Source organism: Cetorhinus maximus, chromosome 20, assembly GCF_964194155.1.
Source record: "Cetorhinus maximus chromosome 20, sCetMax3.hap1.1, whole genome shotgun sequence".
Taxonomy (NCBI): Eukaryota; Metazoa; Chordata; class Chondrichthyes; order Lamniformes; family Cetorhinidae; genus Cetorhinus; species Cetorhinus maximus.
In genome coordinates, this window is record NC_135898.1 from 20,519,937 (window position 1) to 20,542,279 (window position 22,343).

The 22,343-nt window shown below is 49.9% G+C and overlaps 2 protein-coding genes across 5 annotated transcripts in view; both read left to right on the top strand.

Annotated features, from left to right (window-relative positions):
- Window positions 1-22,343, top strand: part of ikbkb (inhibitor of nuclear factor kappa B kinase subunit beta) — a 505,718-nt gene that overhangs the window by 193,674 nt on the left and 289,701 nt on the right. The gene's annotated exons all lie outside the window — the stretch shown is intronic.
- Window positions 1-22,343, top strand: part of LOC144694917 (actin filament-associated protein 1-like) — a 204,609-nt gene that overhangs the window by 39,362 nt on the left and 142,904 nt on the right. The gene's annotated exons all lie outside the window — the stretch shown is intronic.

Genomic DNA, 22,343 nt, shown 5'->3' on the forward strand with positions numbered 1-22,343 from the left:
GTATTTACTGGGGGTCCGCAGATAGCGTGTCAGTATTAACAAGAGGTCCGCAGGTAGCGTGTCAGTATTAACAAGAGGTCCCCAGGTAGCGTGTCAGTATTAACAAGAGGTCCCCAGGTAACGTGTCACGATTTACAGGGGGTCCGCGGAGAGCGTATAAGTATTAACAAGAGGTCCGCAGGTAGCGTGTCAGTATTAACAAGAGGTCCGCAGGGAGCGTGTCAGTATTTACAGGGGGTCCCCAGGTAGCTTGTCAGTATTAACAAGAGGTCCGCAGGCATCGTGTCAATATTTACTGGGGGTCCGCAGGTAGTGTGTCAGTATTAACAAGAGGTCCGCAGGTAGCGTGCCAGTATTAACAAGAGGTCCGCAGGTAGCATGTCAGTATTGACAAGAGGTCCGCAGGTAGCGTGTCAGTATATACAGGGGGTCCGCAGGTAGCGTGTCAGTATTAACAAAAGGTCCCCAGGTAGCGTTTCGGTATTAACAAGAGGTCCCCAGGTAGCGTGTCAGTATTTACAGGGGGTCCGCAGATAGCGTATTAATATTAACAGGAGGTCCGCAGGTAGCGTGTCAGTATGAACAAGAGGTCCGCAGATAGCGTGTCAGTATTAACAAGAGGACCGCAGGTAGCGTGTCAGTATTAACAAGAGGTCCGCAGGTAGCGTGTCAGTATTAACAAGAGGTTCCCAGGTAGCGTGTCAGTATTAACAAGAGTTCCCCAGGTAGCGTGCCAGTATTTACAAGAGGCCCCCAGGTAGCGTGTCAGTATTAACAAGAGGTCCGCAGGAAGCGTGTCAGTATTTACTGGGGGTCCGCAGATAACGTGTCAGTATTAACAAGAGGTCTGCAGGTAGCGTGTCAGTATTAACAAGAGGTCCCCAGGTAGCGTGTCAGTATTAACAAGAGGTCCGCAGGTACCATGTCAGTATTTACAGGGGGTCCCCAGGTAGCTTGTCAGTATTAACAAGAGGTCCGCAGGCAGCGTGTCAGTATTTACAGGGGGTCCGCAGGTAGCGTGTCAGTATTAACAAGAGGTCCCCAGGTAGCGTTTCAGTATTAACAAGAGGTCCGCAGGAAGCGTGTCAGTATTGACAAGAGGTCCGCAGGTAGCATGTCAGTATATACAGGGGGTCCGCAGGTAGCGTGTCAGTATTAACAAGAGGTCCACAGGTGCCGTGTCAGTATTAACAAGAGGTCCGCAGGTAGCGTGTCAGTATTAACAAAAGGTCCCCAGGTAGCGTGTCAGTATTAACAAGAGGTCCGCAGGTAGCGTGTCAGTATTAACAAGAGGTCCGCAGGTAGCGTGTCAGTAATAACAAGAGGTCCCCAGGTAGCGTGTCAGTAGTGACAAGAGATCCGCAGGTAGCGTGTCAGTATTTACAGGGGGTCCGCAGGTAGCGTGTCAGTATGTACAGGGGCTCCGCAGGTAGCGTGTCAGTATTAACAAGAGGTCCCGAGGTAGCATGTCAGTATTGACAAGAAGTCCGCAGATAGCGTATCAGTATTAACAAGAGGACCCCAGGTAGCGTGTCAGTATTAACAAGAGGTCCACAGCTGGCGTATCAGTATTAACAGGATGTCCGCAGGTAGCGTGTCAGTATTAACAAGAGGTCCGCAGGTAGCGTGGCAGTATTAACAAGAGGTCCGCTGGTAGCGTGTCAGTATTAACAAGAGGTCCACAGGTAGCGTGTCAGTATTAACAAGAGGTCCGCAGGTAGCGTGTCAGTATTTACAGGGGGTCCGCAGGTAGCGTGTCAGTATTAACAAGAGGTCCGCAGATAGCGTTTCAGTATTAACAAGAGGTCCCCAGGTAGCGTATCAGTATTAAGAAGAGGTCCCCAGGTAGCGTGTCAGTATTTACAGGGGGTCCGCAGATAGCGTATCAATATTAACAAGACGTCCGCAGGTAGCGTGTCAGTATTAACAAGAGGTCTGCAGATAGCGTGTCAGTATTAACAAGAGGACCGCAGGTAGCGTGTCAGTATTAAGAAGAGGTCCGCAGGTAGCGTGTCAGTATTAACAAGAGGTTCCCAGGTAGCGTGTCAGTATTAACAAGAGTTCCCCAGGTAGCGTGCCAGTATTTACATGAGGTCCCCAGGTAGCGTGTCAGTATTAACAAGAGGTCCGCAGGTAGCGTATCAGTATTTACTGGGGGTCCGCAGATAGCGTGTCAGTATTAACAAGAGGTCCGCAGGTAGCGTGTCAGTATTAACAAGAGGTCCGCAGGTAGCGTGTCAGTATTAACAAGAGGTCCCCAGGTAACGTGTCACGATTTACAGGGGGTCCGCGGAGAGCGTATAAGTATTAACAAGAGGTCCGCAGGTAGCGTGTCAGTATTAACAAGAGGTCCGCAGGGAGCGTGTCAGTATTTACAGGGGGTCCCCAGGTAGCTTGTCAGTATTAACAAGAGGTCCGCAGGCAGCGTGTCAATATTTACAGGGGGTCCGCAGGTAGTGTGTCAGTATTAACAAGAGGTCCGCAGGTAGCGTGCCAGTATTAACAAGAGGTCCGCAGGTAGCATGTCAGTATTGACAAGAGGTCCGCAGGTAGCGTGTCAGTATATACAGGGGGTCCGCAGGTAGCGTGTCAGTATTAACAAAAGGTCCCCAGGTAGCGTTTCGGTATTGACAAGAGGTCCGCAGGTAGCGTGTCAGTATTAACAAGAGGTCCCCAGGTAGCTTGTCAGTATTTACAGGGTGTCCGCAGATAGCGTATCAATATTAACAAGAGGTCCGCAGGTAGCGTGTCAGTATTAACAAGAGGTCCGCAGATAGCGTGTCAGTATTAACAAGAGGACCGCAGGTAGCGTGTCAGTATTAACAAGAGGTCCGCAGGTAGCGTTTCAGTATTAAGAAGAGGTCCCCAGGTAGCGTGTCAGTATTAACAAGAGTTCCCCAGGTAGCGTGTCAGTATTTACAAGAGGTCCCCAGGTAGCGTGTCAGTATTAACAATAGATCCGCAGGTAGCGTATCAGTATTAACAAGAGGTCCGCAGGTAACGTGTCAGTATTAACAAGAGGTCCCCAGGTAGCGTGTCAGTATTAACAAGAGGTCCGCAGATAGCGTATCAGTATTAACAAGAGGTCCGCAGGTAGATTGTCAGTATTAACAAGAGGTCCGCAGGTAGCGTGTCAGTATTAACAGGTGGTCCGCAGGTAGTGTGTCAGTATTAACAAGAGGTCCGCAGGTAGCGTGTCAGTATTAACAAGAGGTCCGAAGGTTGCGTGTCAGTATTAACAACAAGTCTGCAGGTAGCATGTCAGTATTTACAGGGGGTCCGCAGGTAGCGTGTCAGTATTTACAGGTGGTCCGCAGGTAGCGTGTCAGTATTAACAAGAGGTCCGCAGATAGCGTGTCATTATTAACAAGAGGTCCGCAGTTAGAGTGTCAGTATTTACAGGGGGTCCGCAGGTAGCGTGTCAGCATTAACAAGAGGTCCCCAGGTAGCGTGTCAGTATTGACAAGAGGTCCGCAGGACGCATGTCAGTATTAACAAGAGGTCCCCAGGTAGAGTGTTAGTATTGACAAGAGGTCCCCAGGAAGCGTGTCAGTATTTACAGGGGGTCCGCAGGTAGCGTGGCATTATTAACAAGAGGTCCGCAGGTAGCGTGTCACTATTAACAAGAGGTCCGCAGGTACCGTGTCAGTATTAACAAGAGGTCCGCAGGTAGCGTGTCAGTATTAACAAGAGGTCCGCAGGTAGAGTGTCAGTATCAACAAGAGGTCCGCAGGTAGCGTGTCAGTGTTTACAGGGGGTCCGCAGGTAGTGTGTCAGTATTTACAGGGGGTCCGCAGGTAGCGTGTCAGTATTAACAAGAGGTCCCCAGGTAGCGTGTCAGTATTGACAGGAGATCCGCAGGTAGCGTGTCAGTATTTACAGGGGGTCCGCAGGTAGCGTGTCAGTATGTACAGGGGGTCCGCAGGTAGCGTGTCAGTATTAACAAGAGGTCCCCAGGTAGCGTGTCAGTATTGACAAGAAATCCGCAGATAGCGTATCAGTATTAACAAGAGGACCCCAGGTAGCGTGTCAGTATTAACAAGAGGTCCACAGCTGGCGTATCAGTATTAACAGGATGTCCGCAGGTAGCGTGTCAGTATTAACAAGAGGTCCGCAGGTAGCGTGGCAGTATTAACAAGAGGTCCGCTGGTAGCGTGTCAGTATTAACAAGAGGTCCACAGGTAGCGTGTCAGTATTAACAAGAGGTCCGCAGGTAGCGTGTCAGTATTTACAGGGGATCCGCAGGTAGCGTGTCAGTATTAACAAGAGGTCTGCAGATAGCGTTTCAGTATTAACAAGAGGTCCCCAGGTAGCGTGTCAGTATTAACAAGAGGTCCCCAGGTAGCGTGTCAGTATTTACAGGGGGTCCGCAGATAGCGTATCAATATTAACAGGAGGTCCGCAGGTAGCGTGTCAGTATAAACAAGAGGTCCGCAGATAGCGTGTCAGTATTAACAAGAGGACTGCAGGTAGCGTGTCAGTATTAAGAAGAGGTCCGCAGGTAGCGTGTCAGTATTAACAAGAGGTTCCCAGGTAGCGTGTCAGTATTAACAAGAGTTCCCCAGGTAGCGTGCCAGTATTTACAAGAGGACCCCAGGTAGCGTGTCAGTATTAACAAGAGGTCCGCAGGTAGCGTGTCAGTATTAACAAGAGGTCCCCAGGTAGCGTGTCAGTATTAACAAGAGGTCCCCAGGTAGCCTGTCACGATTTACAGGGGGTCCGCAGAGAGCGTATCAGTATTAACAAGAGGTCCGCAGGTAGCGTGTCAGTATTAACAAGAAGTCCGCAGGTAGCATGTCAGTATTTACAGGGGGTCCCCAGGTAGCTTGTCAGTATTAACAAGAGGTCCGCAGGGAGCGTGTCAGTATTTACAGGGGGTCCGCAGGTAGCGTGTCAGTATTAACAAGAGGTCCGCAGGAAGCGTGTCAGTATTGACAAGAGGTCAGCAGGTAGCATGTCAGTATATACAGGGGGTCCGCAGGTAGCGTGTCAGTATTAACAAGAGGTCCACAGGTGGCGTGTCAGTATTAACAAGAGGTCCGCAGGTAGCGTGTCAGTATTAACAAAAGGTCCCAAGGTAGCGTGTCAGTATTTACAGGGGGTCCCATGGTAGCGTGTCAGCATTAACAAGAGGTCCCCAGGTAGCGTGTCAGTATTAAAAAGAGTCAGCAGGTAGCCTGTCAGTATTAACAAGAGGTCCGCATGTAGTGTGTCAGTATTAACAAGAGGGCCGCAGGTAGCGTGTCAGTATTTACAGAAGGGTCCCCAGGTAGCGTGTCAGTATTAACAAGAGGTCTGCAGGTAGCATGTCAGTATTTACAGGGGTTCCGCAGGTAGCGTGTCAGTATTAACAACAGGTCCGCAGGTAGCGTTTCAGTATTAACAAGAGGTCTGTTGGTAGCGTGTCAGTATTAACAAGAGGTCCACAGGTAGCGTGTCAGTATTAACAAGAGGTCCGCAGGTAGCGTATCAGTATTTACTGGGGGTCCGCAGATAGCCTGTCAGTATTAACAAGAGGTCCGCAGGTAGCGTGTCAGTATTAACAAGAGGTTCCCAGGTAGCGTGTCAGTATTAACAAGAGGTCCCCAGGTAGCGTGTCACGATTTACAGGGGGTCTGTAGAGAGCGTATCAGTATTAACAAGAGGTCCGCAGGTAGCGTGTCACTATTAACAAGAGGTCCGCAGGTAGCGTGTCAGTATTTACAGGGGGTCGCCAGGTAGCTTGTCAGTATTAACAAGAGGTCCGCAGGCAGCGTGTCAGTATTTACAGGGGGTCCGCAGGTAGCGTGTCAGTATTAACAAGAGGTCCGCAGGTAGCGTGTCAGTATTTACAGGGGGTCCGCAGGTAGCGTCTCAGTATAAACAAGAGGTCCGCAGGTAGCGTGTCAGTATTAACAAGAGGTCCGCAGGTAGCGTGTCATTATTGACAAGAGGTCCGCAGGTAGAGTGTCAGTATTTACAGGGGGTCCGCAGGTAGCATGTCAGTATTAACAATAGGTCCGCAGGTAGCATGTCAGTATTAACAAGAGGTCCCCAGGTAGAGTGTCAGTATTAAAAAGAGGTCCGCAGGTAGCGTGTCAGTATTAACAAGAGGTCCGCAGGTAGCGTGTCAGTATTAACAAGAGGTCCGCAGGTAGCGTGTCAGTATTTACAGAGGGTCCCCAGGTAGCGTGTCAGTATTAACAAGAGGTCCGCAGGTAGCGTGTCAGTAATAACAAGAGGTCCCAAGGTAGCGTTTCAGTATTGACAAGAGGACTGCAGGTAGCGTGTCAGTGTTAACAAGAGGACCGCAGGTAGCGAGTCAGTATTAACAAGAGGTCCCCAGGTAGCGTGTCAGTATTAACAATATGTCCGCAGGTAGCGTATCAGTATTTACTGGGGGTCCGCAGATAGCCTGTCAGTATTAACAAGAGGTCCGCAGGTAGCGTGTCAGTATTAACAAGAGGTTCCCAGGTAGCGTGTCAGTATTAACAAGAGGTCCCCAGGTAGCGTGTCACGATTTACAGGGGGTCCGCAGAGAGCGTATCAGTATTAACAAGAGGTCCGCAGGTAGCGTGTCAGTATTAACAAGAGCTCCGCAGGTAGCGTGTCAGTATTTACAGGGGGTCGCCAGGTAGCTTGTCAGTATTAACAAGAGGTCCGCAGGCAGCGTGTCAGTATTTACAGGGGGTCCGCAGGTAGCGTGTCAGTATTAACAAGAGGTCCGCAGGTAGCGTGTCAGTATTTACAGGGGGTCCGCAGGTAGCGTGTCAGTATAAACAAGAGGTCCGCAGGTAGCGTGTCAGTATTAACAAGAGGTCCGCAGGTAGCGTGTCAGTATTGACAAGAGGTCCGCAGGTAGCGTGTCAGTATTTAGAGGGGGTCCGCAGGTAGCATGTCAGTATTAACAAGAGGTCCGCAGGTAGCATGTCAGTATTAACAAGAGGTCCCCAGGTAGAGTGTCAGTATTAAAAAGAGGTCGGCAGGTAGCGTGTCAGTATTAACAAGAGGTCCGCAGGTAGCGTGTCAGTATTAACAAGAGGTCCGCAGGTAGCGTGTCAGTATTTACAGAGGGTCCCCAGGTAGCGTGTCAGTATTAACAAGAGGTCCGCAGGTAGTGTGTCAGTATTAACAAGAGGTCCCCAGGTAGCGTTTCAGTATTGACAAGAGGACCGCAGGTAGCGTGTTAGTGTTAACAAGAGGTCCGCAGGTAGCGAGTCAGTATTAACAAGAGGTCCGCAGTTAGCGTGTCAGTATTAACAAGAGGTCCGCAGGTAGCGTGTCAGTATTAACAAGAGGTCCGCAGGTAGCGTGTCAGTATTAACAACAGGTCACCAGGTAGCGTGTCAGTATTAACAATAGTTCCCCAGGTAGCGTTTCAGTATTGACAAGAGGACCGCAGGTAGCGTGTCAGTATTAACAAGAGGTCCGCAGGTAGCTTGTCAGTATTTAGAGGGGATCAGCAGATAGCGTATCAGTATTAACAAGAGGTCCGCAGGTAGCGTGTCAGTATTTACAGAGGGTCCCCAGGTAGCGTGTCAGTATTAACAAGAGGTCCGCAGGTAGCGTGTCAGTGTTAACAAGAGGTCCCCAGGTAGCGTGTCAGTATTAACAAGAGGTCTGCAGGTAGGGTGTCAGTATTAACAAGAGGTCCGCAGATAGCGTGTCAGTATTTACAGGGGGTCCGCAGGTAGCGTGTCAGTATTTACAGGTGGTCCGCAGGTAGCGTGTCAGTATTAACAAGAGGTCCGCAGATAGCGTGTCATTATTAACAAGAGGTCCGCAGGTAGAGTGTCAGTATTTACAGGGGGTCCGCAGGTAGCGTGTCAGTATTAACAAGAGGTCCCCAAGTAGCGTGTCAGTATTGACAAGAGGTCCGCAGGACGCATGTCAGTATTAACAAGAGGTCCCCAGGTAGCGTGTTAGTATTGACAAGAGGTCCCCAGGAAGCGTGTCAGTATTTACAGGGGGTCCGCAGGTAGCGTGGCATTATCAACAAGAGGTCCGCATGTAGCGTGTCAGTATCAACAAGAGGTCCGCAGGTAGCGTGTCAGTAATAACAAGAGGTCCCCAGGTAGCGTGTCAGTAGTGACAAGAGATCCGCAGGTAGCGTGTCAGTATTTACAGGGGGTCCGCAGGTAGCGTGTCAGTATGTACAGGGGCTCCGCAGGTAGCGTGTCAGTATTAACAAGAGGTCCCGAGGTAGTGTGTCAGTATTGACAAGAAGTCCGCAGATAGCGTATCAGTATTAACAAGAGGACCCCAGGTAGCGTGTCAGTATTAACAAGAGGTCCACAGGTAGCTTGGCAGTATTAACAAGAGGTCCGCTGGTAGCGTGTAAGTATTAACAAGAGGTCCACAGGTAGCGTGTCAGTATTAACAAGAGGTCCGCAGGTAGCGTGGCAGTATTAACAAGAGGTCCGCTGGTAGCGTGTCAGTATTAACAAGAGGTCCACAGGTAGCGTGTCAGTATTAACAAGAGGTCCGCAGGTAGCGTGTCAGTATTTACAGGGGGTCCGCAGGTAGCGTGTCAGTATTAACAAGAGGTCCGCAGATAGCGTTTCAGTATTAACAAGAGGTCCCCAGGTAGCGTATCAGTATTAACAAGAGGTCCCCAGGTGGCGTGTCAGTATTTACAGGGGGTCCGCAGATAGCGTATCAATATTAACAAGACGTCCGCAGGTAGCGTGTCAGTATTAACAAGAGGTCCGCAGATAGCGTGTCAGTATTAACAAGAGGACCGCAGGTAGCGTGTCAGTATTAAGAAGAGGTCCGCAGGTAGCGTGTCAGTATTAACAAGAGGTTCCCAGGTAGCGTGTCAGTATTAACAAGAGTTCCCCAGGTAGCGTGCCAGTATTTACAAGAGGTCCCCAGGTAGCGTGTCAGTATTAACAAGAGGTCCGCAGGTAGCGTATCAGTATTTACTGGGGGTCCGCAGATAGCGTGTCAGTATTAACAAGAGGTCCGCAGGTAGCGTGTCAGTATTAACAAGAGGTCCCCAGGTAGCGTGTCAGTATTAACAAGAGGTCCCCAGGTTGCGTGTCACGATTTACAGGGGGTCCGCGGAGAGCGTATCAGTATTAACAAGAGGTCCGCAGGTAGCGTGTCAGTATTAACAAGAGGTCCGCAGGGAGCGTGTCAGTATTTACAGGGGGTCCCCAGGTAGCTTGTCAGTATTAACAAGAGGTCCGCAGGCAGTGTGTCAGTATTTACAGGGGGTCCGCAGGTAGTGTGTCAGTATTAACAAGAGGTCCGCAGGTAGCGTGCCAGTATTAACAAGAGGTCCGCAGGTAGCATGTCAGTATTGACAAGAGGTCCGCAGGTAGCGTGTCAGTATATACAGGGGGTCCGCAGGTAGCGTGTCAGTATTAACAAAAGGTCCCCAGGTAGCGTTTCGGTATTGACAAGAGGTCCGCAGGTAGCGTGTCAGTATTAACAAGAGGTCCCCAGGTAGCTTGTCAGTATTTACAGGGGGTCCGCAGATAGCGTATCAATATTAACAAGAGGTCCGCAGGTAGCGTGTCAGTATTAACAAGGGGTCCGCAGATAGCGTGTCAGTATTAACAAGAGGACCGCAGGTAGCGTGTCAGTATTAACAAGAGGTCCGCAGATAGCGTTTCAGTATTAAGAAGAGGTCCCCAGGTAGCGTGTCAGTATTAACAAGAGGTCCGAAGGTTGCGTGTCAGTATTAACAAGAAGTCTGCAGGTAGCATGTCAGTATTTACAGGGGGTCCGCAGGTAGCGTGTCAGTATTTACAGGTGGTCCGCAGGTAGCGTGTCAGTATTAACAAGAGGTCCGCAGATAGCGTGTCATTATTAACAAGAGGTCCGCAGTTAGAGTGTCAGTATTTACAGGGGGTCCGCAGGTAGCGTGTCAGCATTAACAAGAGGTCCGCAGGTAGCGTGTCAGTATTTACAGGGGGTCCGCAGGTAGTGTGTCAGTATTTACAGGGGGTCCGCAGGTAGCGTGTCAGTATTAACAAGAGGTCCCCAGGTAGCGTGTCAGTAGTGACAAGAGATCCGCAGGTAGCGTGTCAGTATTTACAGGGGGTCCGCAGGTAGCGTGTCAGTATGTACAGGGGGTCCGCAGGTAGCGTGTCAGTATTAACAAGAGGTCCCCAGGTAGCGTGTCAGTATTGACAAGAAGTCCGCAGATAGCGTATCAGTATTAACAAGAGGACCCCAGGTAGCGTGTCAGTATTAACAAGAGGTCCCCAGGTAGCGTGTCAGTATTAACAAGAGGTCCGCAGGTAGCGTGTCAGTATTAACAAGAGGTCCACAGCTGGCGTATCAGTATTAACAGGATGTCCGCAGGTAGCGTGTCAGTATTAACAAGAGGTCCGCAGGTAGCGTGGCAGTATTAACAAGAGGTCCGCTGGTAGCGTGTCAGTATTAACAAGAGGTCCACAGGTAGCGTGTCAGTATTAACAAGAGGTCCGCAGGTAGTGTGTCAGTATTTACAGGGGGTCCGCAGGTAGCGTGTCAGTATTAACAAGAGGTCCGCAGATAGCGTTTCAGTATTAACAAGAGGTCCCCAGGTAGCGTGTCAGTATTAACAAGAGGTCCCCAGGTAGCGTGTCAGTATTTACAGGGGGTCCGCAGATAGCGTATCAATATTAACAAGACGTCCGCAGGTAGCGTGTCAGTATTAACAAGAGGTCCGCAGATAGCGTGTCAGTATTAACAAGAGGACCGCAGGTAGCGTGTCAGTATTAACAAGAGGTTCCCAGGTAGCGTGTCAGTATTAACAAGAGTTCCCCAGGTAGTGTGCCAGTATTTACAAGAGGTCCCCAGGTAGCGTGTCAGTATTAACAAGAGGTCCGCAGGTAGCGTATCAGTATTTACTGGGGGTCCGCAGATAGCGTGTCAGTATTAACAAGAGGTCCGCAGGTAGCGTGTCAGTATTAACAAGAGGTCCCCAGGTAGCGTGTCAGTATTAACAAGAGGTCCCCAGGTAGCGTGTCACGATTTACAGGGGGTCCGCGGAGAGCGTATCAGTATTAACAAGAGGTCCGCAGGTAGCGTGTCAGTATTAACAAGAGGTCCGCAGGCAGCGTGTCAGTATTTACAGGGGGTCCGCAGGTAGCGTGTCAGTATTTACAGGTGGTCCGCAGGTAGCGTGTCAGTATTAACAAGAGGTCCGCAGATAGCGTGTCATTATTAACAAGAGGTCCGCAGGTAGAGTGTCAGTATTTACAGGGGGTCCGCAGGTAGCGTGTCAGTATTTACAAGGGGTTCCCAGGTAGCGTGTCATTATTAACAAGAGGTTCGCAGGTAGCGTGTCAGTATTAACAAGAGGTCCGCAGGTAGCGTGTCAGTATTGAAAAGAGGTCCGCAGGTAGCGTGTCAGTATTAACAATAGGTCCCCTGGTAGCGTGTCAGTATTTACAGGGGGTCCCCAGGTAGCGTGTCAGTATTAACAAGAGGTCCGCAGGTAGCGTGTCAGTATGAACAAGAGGTCCGCTGGTAGCGTGTCAGTATTAACAAGAGGTCCCCAGGTAGTGTATCAGTATTAACAAGAGGTCCGCAGGTAACGTGTCAGTATTAACAAGAGGTCCCCAGGTAGCGTGTCAGTATTAACAAGAGGTCCGCAGATAGCGTATCAGTATTAACAAGAGGTCCGCAGGTAGATTGTCAGTATTAACAAGAGGTCCGCAGGTAGCGTGTCAGTATTAACAGGTGGTCCGCAGGTAGCGTGTCAGTATTAACAAGAGGTCCGCAGGTAGCGTGTCAGTATTAACAAGAGGTCCGCAGGTAGCGTGTCAGTATTAACAAGAAGTATGCAGGTAGCATGTCAGTATTTACAGGGGGTCCGCAGGTAGCGTGTCAGTATTTACAGGTGGTCCGCAGGTAGCGTGTCAGTATTAACAAGAGGTCCGCAGATAGCGTGTCATTATTAACAAGAGGTCCGCAGGTAGAGTGTCAGTATTTACAGGGGGTCCGCAGGTAGCGTGTCAGTATTAACAAGAGGTCCCCAAGGAGCGTGTCAGTATTGACAAGAGGTCCGCAGGACGCATGTCAGTATTAGCAAGAGGTCCCCAGGTAGCGTGTTAGTATTGACAAGAGGTCCCCAGGAAGCGTGTCAGTATTTACAGGGGGTCCGCAGGTAGCGTGGCATTATCAACAAGAGGTCCGCATGTAGCGTGTCAGTATCAACAAGAGGTCCGCAGGTAGCGTGTCAGTATTTACAGGGGGTCCGCAGGTAGTGTGTCAGTATTTACAGGGGGTCCGCAGGTAGCGTGTCAGTATTAACAAGAGGTCCCCAGGTAGCGTGTCAGTAGTGACAAGAGATCCGCAGGTAGCGTGTCAGTATTTACAGGGGGTCCGCAGGTAGCGTGTCAGTATGTACAGGGGGTCCGCAGGTAGCGTGTCAGTATTAACAAGAGGTCCCCAGGTAGCGTGTCAGTATTGACAAGAAGTCCGCAGATAGCGTATCAGTATTAACAAGAGGACCCCAGGTAGCGTGTCAGTATTAACAAGAGGTCCACAGCTGGCGTATCAGTATTAACAGGATGTCCGCAGGTAGCGTGTCAGTATTAACAAGAGGTCCGCAGGTAGCGTGGCAGTATTAACAAGAGGTCCGCTGGTAGCGTGTCAGTATTAACAAGAGGTCCACAGGTAGCGTGTCAGTATTAACAAGAGGTCCGCAGGTAGCGTGTCAGTATTTACAGGGGGTCCGCAGGTAGCGTGTCAGTATTAACAAGAGGTCCGCAGATAGCGTTTCAGTATTAACAAGAGGTCCCCAGGTAGCGAGTCAGTATTAACAAGAGGTCCCCAGGTAGCGTGTCAGTATTTACAGGGGGTCCGCAGATAGCGTATCAATATTAACAAGACGTCCGCAGGTAGCGTGTCAGTATTAACAAGAGGTCCGCAGATAGCGTGTCAGTATTAACAAGAGGACCGCAGGTAGCGTGTCAGTATTAACAAGAGGTTCCCAGGTAGCGTGTCAGTATTAACAAGAGTTCCCCAGGTAGTGTGCCAGTATTTACAAGAGGTCCCCAGGTAGCGTGTCAGTATTAACAAGAGGTCCGCAGGTAGCGTATCAGTATTTACTGGGGGTCCGCAGATAGCGTGTCAGTATTAACAAGAGGTCCGCAGGTAGCGTGTCAGTATTAACAAGAGGTCCCCAGGTAGCGTGTCAGTATTAACAAGAGGTCCCCAGGTAGCGTGTCACGATTTACAGGGGGTCCGCGGAGAGCGTATCAGTATTAACAAGAGGTCCGCAGGTAGCGTGTCAGTATTAACAAGAGGTCCGCAGGCAGCGTGTCAGTATTTACAGGGGGTCCGCAGGTAGTGTGTCAGTATTAACAAGAGGTCCGCAGGTAGCGTGCCAGTATTAACAAGAGGTCCGCAGGTAGCGTGTCAGTATTGACAAGAGGTCCGCAGGTAGCGTGTCAGTATATACAGGGGGTCCGCAGGTAGCGTGTCAGTATTAACAAAAGGTCCCCAGGTAGCGTTTCGGTATTGACAAGAGGTCCACAGGTAGCGTGTCAGTATTAACAAGAGGTCCCCAGGTAGCTTGTCAGTATTTACAGGGGGTCCGCAGATAGTGTATCAATATTAACAAGAGGTCCGCAGGTAGCGTGTCAGTATTAACAAGAGGTCCGCAGGTAGAGTGTCAGTATCAACAAGAGGTCCGCAGGTAGCGTGTCAGTATTAACAAGAGGTCCGCAGATAGAGTGTCAGTATCAACAAGAGGTCCGCAGGTAGCGTGTCAGTATTTACAGGGGGTCCGCAGGTAGTGTGTCAGTATTTACAGGGGGTCCGCAGGTAGCGTGTCAGTACTAACAAGAGGTCCCCAGGTAGCGTGTCAGTATTGACAAGAGATCCGCAGGTAGCGTGTCAGTATTTACAGGGGGTCCGCAGGTAGCGTGTCAGTATGTACAGGGGGTCCGCAGGTAGCGTGTCAGTATTAACAAGAGGTCCCCAGGTAGCGTGTCAGTATTGACAAGAAGTCCGCAGATAGCGTATCAGTATTAACAAGAGGACCCCAGGTAGCGTGTCAGTATTAACAAGAGGTCCACAGCTGGCGTATCAGTATTAACAGGATGTCCGCAGGTAGCGTGTCAGTATTAACAAGAGGTCCGCAGGTAGCGTGGCAGTATTAACAAGAGGTCCGCTGGTAGCGTGTCAGTATTAACAAGAGGTCCACAGGTAGCGTGTCAGTATTAACAAGAGGTCCGCAGGTAGCGTGTCAGTATTTACAGGGGATCCGCAGGTAGCGTGTCAGTATTAACAAGAGGTCCGCAGATAGCGTTTCAGTATTAACAAGAGGTCCCCAGGTAGCGTGTCAGTATTAACAAGAGGTCCCCAGGTAGCGTGTCAGTATTTACAGGGGGTCCGCAGATAGCGTATTAATATTAACAGGAGGTCCGCAGGTAGCGTGTCAGTATGAACAAGAGGTCCGCAGATAGCGTGTCAGTATTAACAAGAGGACCGCAGGTAGCGTGTCAGTATTAACAAGAGGTCCGCAGGTAGCGTGTCAGTATTAACAAGAGGTTCCCAGGTAGCGTGTCAGTATTAACAAGAGTTCCCCAGGTAGCGTGCCAGTATTTACAAGAGGCCCCCAGGTAGCGTGTCAGTATTAACAAGAGGTCCGCAGGAAGCGTGTCAGTATTTACTGGGGGTCCGCAGATAACGTGTCAGTATTAACAAGAGGTCTGCAGGTAGCGTGTCAGTATTAACAAGAGGTCCCCAGGTAGCTTGTCAGTATTAACAAGAGGTCCGCAGGCAGCGTGTCAGTATTTACAGGGGGTCCGCAGGTAGCGTGTCAGTATTAACAAGAGGTCCCCAGGTAGCGTTTCAGTATTAACAAGAGGTCCGCAGGAAGCGTGTCAGTATTGACAAGAGGTCCGCAGGTAGCATGTCAGTATATACAGGGGGTCCGCAGGTAGCGTGTCAGTATTAACAAGAGGTCCACAGGTGCCGTGTCAGTATTAACAAGAGGTCCGCAGGTAGCGTGTCAGTATTAACAAAAGGTCCCCAGGTAGCGTGTCAGTATTAACAAGAGGTCCGCAGGTAGCGTGTCAGTATTAACAAGAGGTCCGCAGGTAGCGTGTCAGTATTAACAAGAGGTCCACAGGTAGCGTGTCAGTATTTACAGGGGGTCCCATGGTAGCGTGTCAGCATTAACAAGAGGTCCCCAGGTAGCGTGTCAGTATTAAAAAGAGTCCGCAGGTAGCCTGTCAGTATTAACAAGAGGTCCGCAGGTAGTGTGTCAGTATTAACAAGAGGGCCGCAGGTAGCGTGTCAGTATTTACAGAAGGGTCCCCAGGTAGCGTGTCAGTATTAACAAGAGGTCTGCAGGTAGCATGTCAGTATTTACAGGGGTTCCGCAGGTAGCGTGTCAGTATTAACAAGAGGTCCGCAGGTAGCGTGTCAGTATTAACAACAGGTCCGCAGGTAGCGTTTCAGTATTAACAAGAGGTCTGTTGGTAGCGTGTCAGTATTAACAAGAGGTCCACAGGTAGCGTATCAGTATTAACAAGAGGTCCGCAGGTAACGTGTCAGTATTAACAAGAGGTCCCCAGGTAGCGTGTCAGTATTAACAAGAGGTCCGCAGATAGCGTATCAGTATTAACAAGAGGTCCGCAGGTAGATTGTCAGTATTAACAAGAGGTCCGCAGGTAGCGTGTCAGTATTAACAGGTGGTCCGCAGGTAGCGTGTCAGTATTAACAAGAGGTCCGCAGGTAGCGTGTCAGTATTAACAAGAGGTCCGCAGGTAGCGTGTCAGTATTAACAAGAAGTCTGCAGGTAGCATGTCAGTATTTACAGGGGGTCCGCAGGTAGCGTGTCAGTATTTACAGGTGGTCCGTAGGTAGCGTGTCAGTATTAACAAGAGGTCCGCAGATAGCGTGTCATTATTAACAAGAGGTCCGCAGGTAGAGTGTCAGTATTTACAGGGGGTCCGCAGGTAGCGTGTCAGTATTAACAAGAGGTCCCCAAGTAGCGTGTTAGTATTGACAAGAGGTCCCCAGGAAGCGTGTCAGTATTTACAGGGGGTCCGCAGGTAGCGTGGCATTATCAACAAGAGGTCCGCATGTAGCGTGTCAGTATCAACAAGAGGTCCGCAGGTAGCGTGTCAGTATTTACAGGGGGTCCGCAGGTAGAGTGTCAGTATTTACAGGGGGTCCGCAGGTAGCGTGTCAGTAATAACAAGAGGTCCCCAGGTAGCGTGTCAGTAGTGACAAGAGATCCGCAGGTAGCGTGTCAGTATTTACAGGGGGTCCGCAGGTAGCGTGTCAGTATGTACAGGGGCTCCGCAGGTAGCGTGTCAGTATTAACAAGAGGTCCCGAGGTAGCGTGTCAGTATTGACAAGAAGTCCGCAGATAGCGTATCAGTATTAACAAGAGGACCCCAGGTAGCGTGTCAGTATTAACAAGAGGTCCACAGCTGGCGTATCAGTATTAACAGGATGTCCGCAGGTAGCGTGTCAGTATTAACAAGAGGTCCGCAGGTAGCGTGGCAGTATTAACAAGAGGTCCGCTGGTAGCGTGTCAGTATTAACAAGAGGTCCACAGGTAGCGTGTCAGTATTAACAAGAGGTCCGCAGGTAGCGTGTCAGTATTTACAGGGGGTCCGCAGGTAGCGTGTCAGTATTAACAAGAGGTCCGCAGATAGCGTTTCAGTATTAACAAGAGGTCCCCAGGTAGCGTATCAGTATTAACAAGAGGTCCCCAGGTAGCGTGTCAGTATTTACAGGGGGTCCGCAGATAGCGTATCAATATTAACAAGACGTCCGCAGGTAGCGTGTCAGTATTAACAAGAGGTCTGCAGATAGCGTGTCAGTATTAACAAGAGGACCGCAGGTAGCGTGTCAGTATTAAGAAGAGGTCCGCAGGTAGCGTGTCAGTATTAACAAGAGGTTCCCAGGTAGCGTGTCAGTATTAACAAGAGTTCCCCAGGTAGCGTGCCAGTATTTACAAGAGGTCCCCAGGTAGCGTGTCAGCATTAACAAGAGGTCCCCAGGTAGCGTGTCAGTATTAAAAAGAGTCCACAGGTAGTCTGTCAGTATTAACAAGAGGTCCGCAGGTAGTGTGTCAGTATTAACAAGAGGGCCGCAGGTAGCGTGTCAGTATTTACAGAAGGGTCCCCAGGTAGCGTGTCAGTATTAACAAGAGGTCTGCAGGTAGCATGTCAGTATTTACAGGGGTTCCGCAGGTAGCGTGTCAGTATTAACAAGAGGTCCGCAGGTAGCGTGTCAGTATTAACAAGAGGTCCGCAGGTAGCGTGTCAGTATTAACAAGAGGTCCACAGGTAGTGTATCAGTATTAACATGAGGTCCGCAGGTAACGTGTCAGTATTAACAAGAGGTCCCCAGGTAGCGTGTCAGTATTAACAAGAGGTCCGCAGATAGCGTATCAGTATTAACAAGAGGTCCGCAGGTAGATTGTCAGTATTAACAAGAGGTCCGCAGGTAGCGTGTCAGTATTAACAGGTGGTCCGCAGGTAGCGTGTCAGTATTAACAAGAGGTCCGCAGGTAGCGTGTCAGTATTAACAAGAGGTCCGCAGGTAGCGTGTCAGTATTAACAAGAAGTCTGCAGGTAGCATGTCAGTATTTACAGGGGGTCCGCAGGTAGCGTGTCAGTATTTACAGGTGGTCCGCAGGTAGCGTGTCAGTATTAACAAGAGGTCCGCAGATAGCGTGTCATTATTAACAAGAGGTCCGCAGGTAGAGTGACAGTATTTACAGGGGGTCCGCAGGTAGCGTGTCAGTATTAACAAGAGGTCCCCAAGTAGCGTGTTATTATTGACAAGAGGTCCCCAGGAAGCGTGTCAGTATTTACAGGGGGTCCGCAGGTAGCGTGGCATTATCAACAAGAGGTCCGCATGTAGCGTGTCAGTATCAACAAGAGGTCCGCAGGTAGCGTGTCAGTATTTACAGGGGGTCCGCAGGTAGTGTGTCAGTATTTACAGGGGGTCCGCAGGTAGCGTGTCAGTATTAACAAGAGGTCCCGAGGTAGCCTGTCAGTATTGACAAGAAGTCCGCAGATAGCGTATCAGTATTAACAAGAGGACCCCAGGTAGCGTGTCAGTATTAACAAGAGGTCCACAGCTGGCGTATCAGTATTAACAGGATGTCCGCAGGTAGCGTGTCAGTATTAACAAGAGGTCCGCAGGTAGCGTGGCAGTATTAACAAGAGGTCCGCTGGTAGCGTGTCAGTATTAACAAGAGGTCCACAGGTAGCGTGTCAGTATTAACAAGAGGTCCGCAGGTAGCGTGTCAGTATTTACAGGGGGTCCGCAGGTAGCGTGTCAGTATTAACAAGAGGTCCGCAGATAGCGTTTCAGTATTAACAAGAGGTCCCCAGGTAGCGTATCAGTATTAACAAGAGGTCCCCAGGTAGCGTGTCAGTATTTACAGGGGGTCCGCAGATAGCGTATCAATATTAACAAGACGTCCGCAGGTAGCGTGTCAGTATTAACAAGAGGTCTGCAGATAGCGTGTCAGTATTAACAAGAGGACCGCAGGTAGCGTGTCAGTATTAAGAAGAGGTCCGCAGGTAGCGTGTCAGTATTAACAAGAGGTTCCCAGGTAGCGTGTCAGTATTAACAAGAGTTCCCCAGGTAGCGTGCCAGTATTTACATGAGGTCCCCAGGTAGCGTGTCAGTATTAACAAGAGGTCCGCAGGTAGCGTATCAGTATTTACTGGGGGTCCGCAGATAGCGTGTCAGTATTAACAAGAGGTCCGCAGGTAGCGTGTCAGTATTAACAAGAGGTCCCCAGGTAGCGTGTCAGTATTAACAAGAGGTCCCCAGGTAACGTGTCACGATTTACAGGGGGTCCGCGGAGAGCGTATAAGTATTAACAAGAGGTCCGCAGGTAGCGTGTCAGTATTAACAAGAGGTCCGCAGGGAGCGTGTCAGTATTTACAGGGGGTCCCCAGGTAGCTTGTCAGTATTAACAAGAGGTCCGCAGGCAGCGTGTCAATATTTACTGGGGGTCCGCAGGTAGTGTGTCAGTATTAACAAGAGGTCCGCAGGTAGCGTGCCAGTATTAACAAGAGGTCCGCAGGTAGCATGTCAGTATTGACAAGAGGTCCGCAGGTAGCGTGTCAGTATATACAGGGGGTCCGCAGGTAGCGTGTCAGTATTAACAAAAGGTCCCCAGGTAGCGTTTCGGTATTAACAAGAGGTCCCCAGGTAGCGTGTCAGTATTTACAGGGGGTCCGCAGATAGCGTATCAATATTAACAGGAGGTCCGCAGGTAGCGTGTCAGTATGAACAAGAGGTCCGCAGATAGCGTGTCAGTATTAACAAGAGGACCGCAGGTAGCGTGTCAGTATTAACAAGAGGTCCGCAGGTAGCGTGTCAGTATTAACAAGAGGTTCCCAGGTAGCGTGTCAGTATTAACAAGAGTTCCCCAGGTAGCGTGCCAGTATTTACAAGAGGCCCCCAGGTAGCGTGTCAGTATTAACAAGAGGTCCGCAGGAAGCGTGTCAGTATTTACTGGGGGTCCGCAGATAACGTGTCAGTATTAACAAGAGGTCTGCAGGTAGCGTGTCAGTATTAACAAGAGGTCCCCAGGTAGCGTGTCAGTATTAACAAGAGGTCCGCAGGTACCATGTCAGTATTTAAAGGGGGTCCCCAGGTAGCTTGTCAGTATTAACAAGAGGTCCGCAGGCAGCGTGTCAGTATTTACAGGGGGTCCGCAGGTAGCGTGTCAGTATTAACAAGAGGTCCCCAGGTAGCGTTTCAGTATTAACAAGAGGTCCGCAGGAAGCGTGTCAGTATTGACAAGAGGTCCGCAGGTAGCATGTCAGTATATACAGGGGGTCCGCAGGTAGCGTGTCAGTATTAACAAGAGGTCCACAGGTGCCGTGTCAGTATTAACAAGAGGTCCGCAGGTAGCGTGTCAGTATTAACAAAAGGTCCCCAGGTAGCGTGTCAGTATTAACAAGAGGTCCGCAGGTAGCGTGTCAGTATTAACAAGAGGTCCGCAGGTAGCGTGTCAGTAATAACAAGAGGTCCCCAGGTAGCGTGTCAGTAGTGACAAGAGATCCGCAGGTAGCGTGTCAGTATTTACAGGGGGTCCGCAGGTAGCGTGTCAGTATGTACAGGGGCTCCGCAGGTAGCGTGTCAGTATTAACAAGAGGTCCCGAGGTAGCATGTCAGTATTGACAAGAAGTCCGCAGATAGCGTATCAGTATTAACAAGAGGACCCCAGGTAGCGTGTCAGTATTAACAAGAGGTCCACAGCTGGCGTATCAGTATTAACAGGATGTCCGCAGGTAGCGTGTCAGTATTAACAAGAGGTCCGCAGGTAGCGTGGCAGTATTAACAAGAGGTCCGCTGGTAGCGTGTCAGTATTAACAAGAGGTCCACAGGTAGCGTGTCAGTATTAACAAGAGGTCCGCAGGTAGCGTGTCAGTATTTACAGGGGGTCCGCAGGTAGCGTGTCAGTATTAACAAGAGGTCCGCAGATAGCGTTTCAGTATTAACAAGAGGTCCCCAGGTAGCGTATCAGTATTAACAAGAGGTCCCCAGGTAGCGTGTCAGTATTTACAGGGGGTCCGCAGATAGCGTATCAATATTAACAAGACGTCCGCAGGTAGCGTGTCAGTATTAACAAGAGGTCTGCAGATAGCGTGTCAGTATTAACAAGAGGACCGCAGGTAGCGTGTCAGTATTAAGAAGAGGTCCGCAGGTAGCGTGCCAGTAATAACAAGAGGTTCCCAGGTAGCGTGTCAGTATTAACAAGAGTTCCCCAGGTAGCGTGCCAGTATTTACATGAGGTCCCCAGGTAGCGTGTCAGTATTAACAAGAGGTCCGCAGGTAGCGTATCAGTATTTACTGGGGGTCCGCAGATAGCGTGTCAGTATTAACAAGAGGTCCGCAGGTAGCGTGTCAGTATTAACAAGAGGTCCCCAGGTAGCGTGTCAGTATTAACAAGAGGTCCCCAGGTAACGTGTCACGATTTACAGGGGGTCCGCGGAGAGCGTATAAGTATTAACAAGAGGTCCGCAGGTAGCGTGTCAGTATTAACAAGAGGTCCGCAGGGAGCGTGTCAGTATTTACAGGGGGTCCCCAGGTAGCTTGTCAGTATTAACAAGAGGTCCGCAGGCAGCGTGTCAATATTTACAGGGGGTCCGCAGGTAGTGTGTCAGTATTAACAAGAGGTCCGCAGGTAGCGTGCCAGTATTAACAAGAGGTCCGCAGGTAGCATGTCAGTATTGACAAGAGGTCCGCAGGTAGCGTGTCAGTATATACAGGGGGTCCGCAGGTAGCGTGTCAGTATTAACAAAAGGTCCCCAGGTAGCGTTTCGGTATTGACAAGAGGTCCGCAGGTAGCGTGTCAGTATTAACAAGAGGTCCCCAGGTAGCTTGTCAGTATTTACAGGGTGTCCGCAGATAGCGTATCAATATTAACAAGAGGTCCGCAGGTAGCGTGTCAGTATTAACAAGAGGTCCGCAGATAGCGTGTCAGTATTAACAAGAGGACCGCAGGTAGCGTGTCAGTATTAACAAGAGGTCCGCAGGTAGCGTTTCAGTATTAAGAAGAGGTCCCCAGGTAGCGTGTCAGTATTAACAAGAGTTCCCCAGGTAGCGTGTCAGTATTTACAAGAGGTCCCCAGGTAGCGTGTCAGTATTAACAATAGATCCGCAGGTAGCGTATCAGTATTAACAAGAGGTCCGCAGGTAACGTGTCAGTATTAACAAGAGGTCCCCAGGTAGCGTGTCAGTATTAACAAGAGGTCCGCAGATAGCGTATCAGTATTAACAAGAGGTCCGCAGGTAGATTGTCAGTATTAACAAGAGGTCCGCAGGTAGCGTGTCAGTATTAACAGGTGGTCCGCAGGTAGTGTGTCAGTATTAACAAGAGGTCCGCAGGTAGCGTGTCAGTATTAACAAGAGGTCCGAAGGTTGCGTGTCAGTATTAACAACAAGTCTGCAGGTAGCATGTCAGTATTTACAGGGGGTCCGCAGGTAGCGTGTCAGTATTTACAGGTGGTCCGCAGGTAGCGTGTCAGTATTAACAAGAGGTCCGCAGATAGCGTGTCATTATTAACAAGAGGTCCGCAGTTAGAGTGTCAGTATTTACAGGGGGTCCGCAGGTAGCGTGTCAGCATTAACAAGAGGTCCCCAGGTAGCGTGTCAGTATTGACAAGAGGTCCGCAGGACGCATGTCAGTATTAACAAGAGGTCCCCAGGTAGAGTGTTAGTATTGACAAGAGGTCCCCAGGAAGCGTGTCAGTATTTACAGGGGGTCCGCAGGTAGCGTGGCATTATTAACAAGAGGTCCGCAGGTAGCGTGTCACTATTAACAAGAGGTCCGCAGGTACCGTGTCAGTATTAACAAGAGGTCCGCAGGTAGCGTGTCAGTATTAACAAGAGGTCCGCAGGTAGAGTGTCAGTATCAA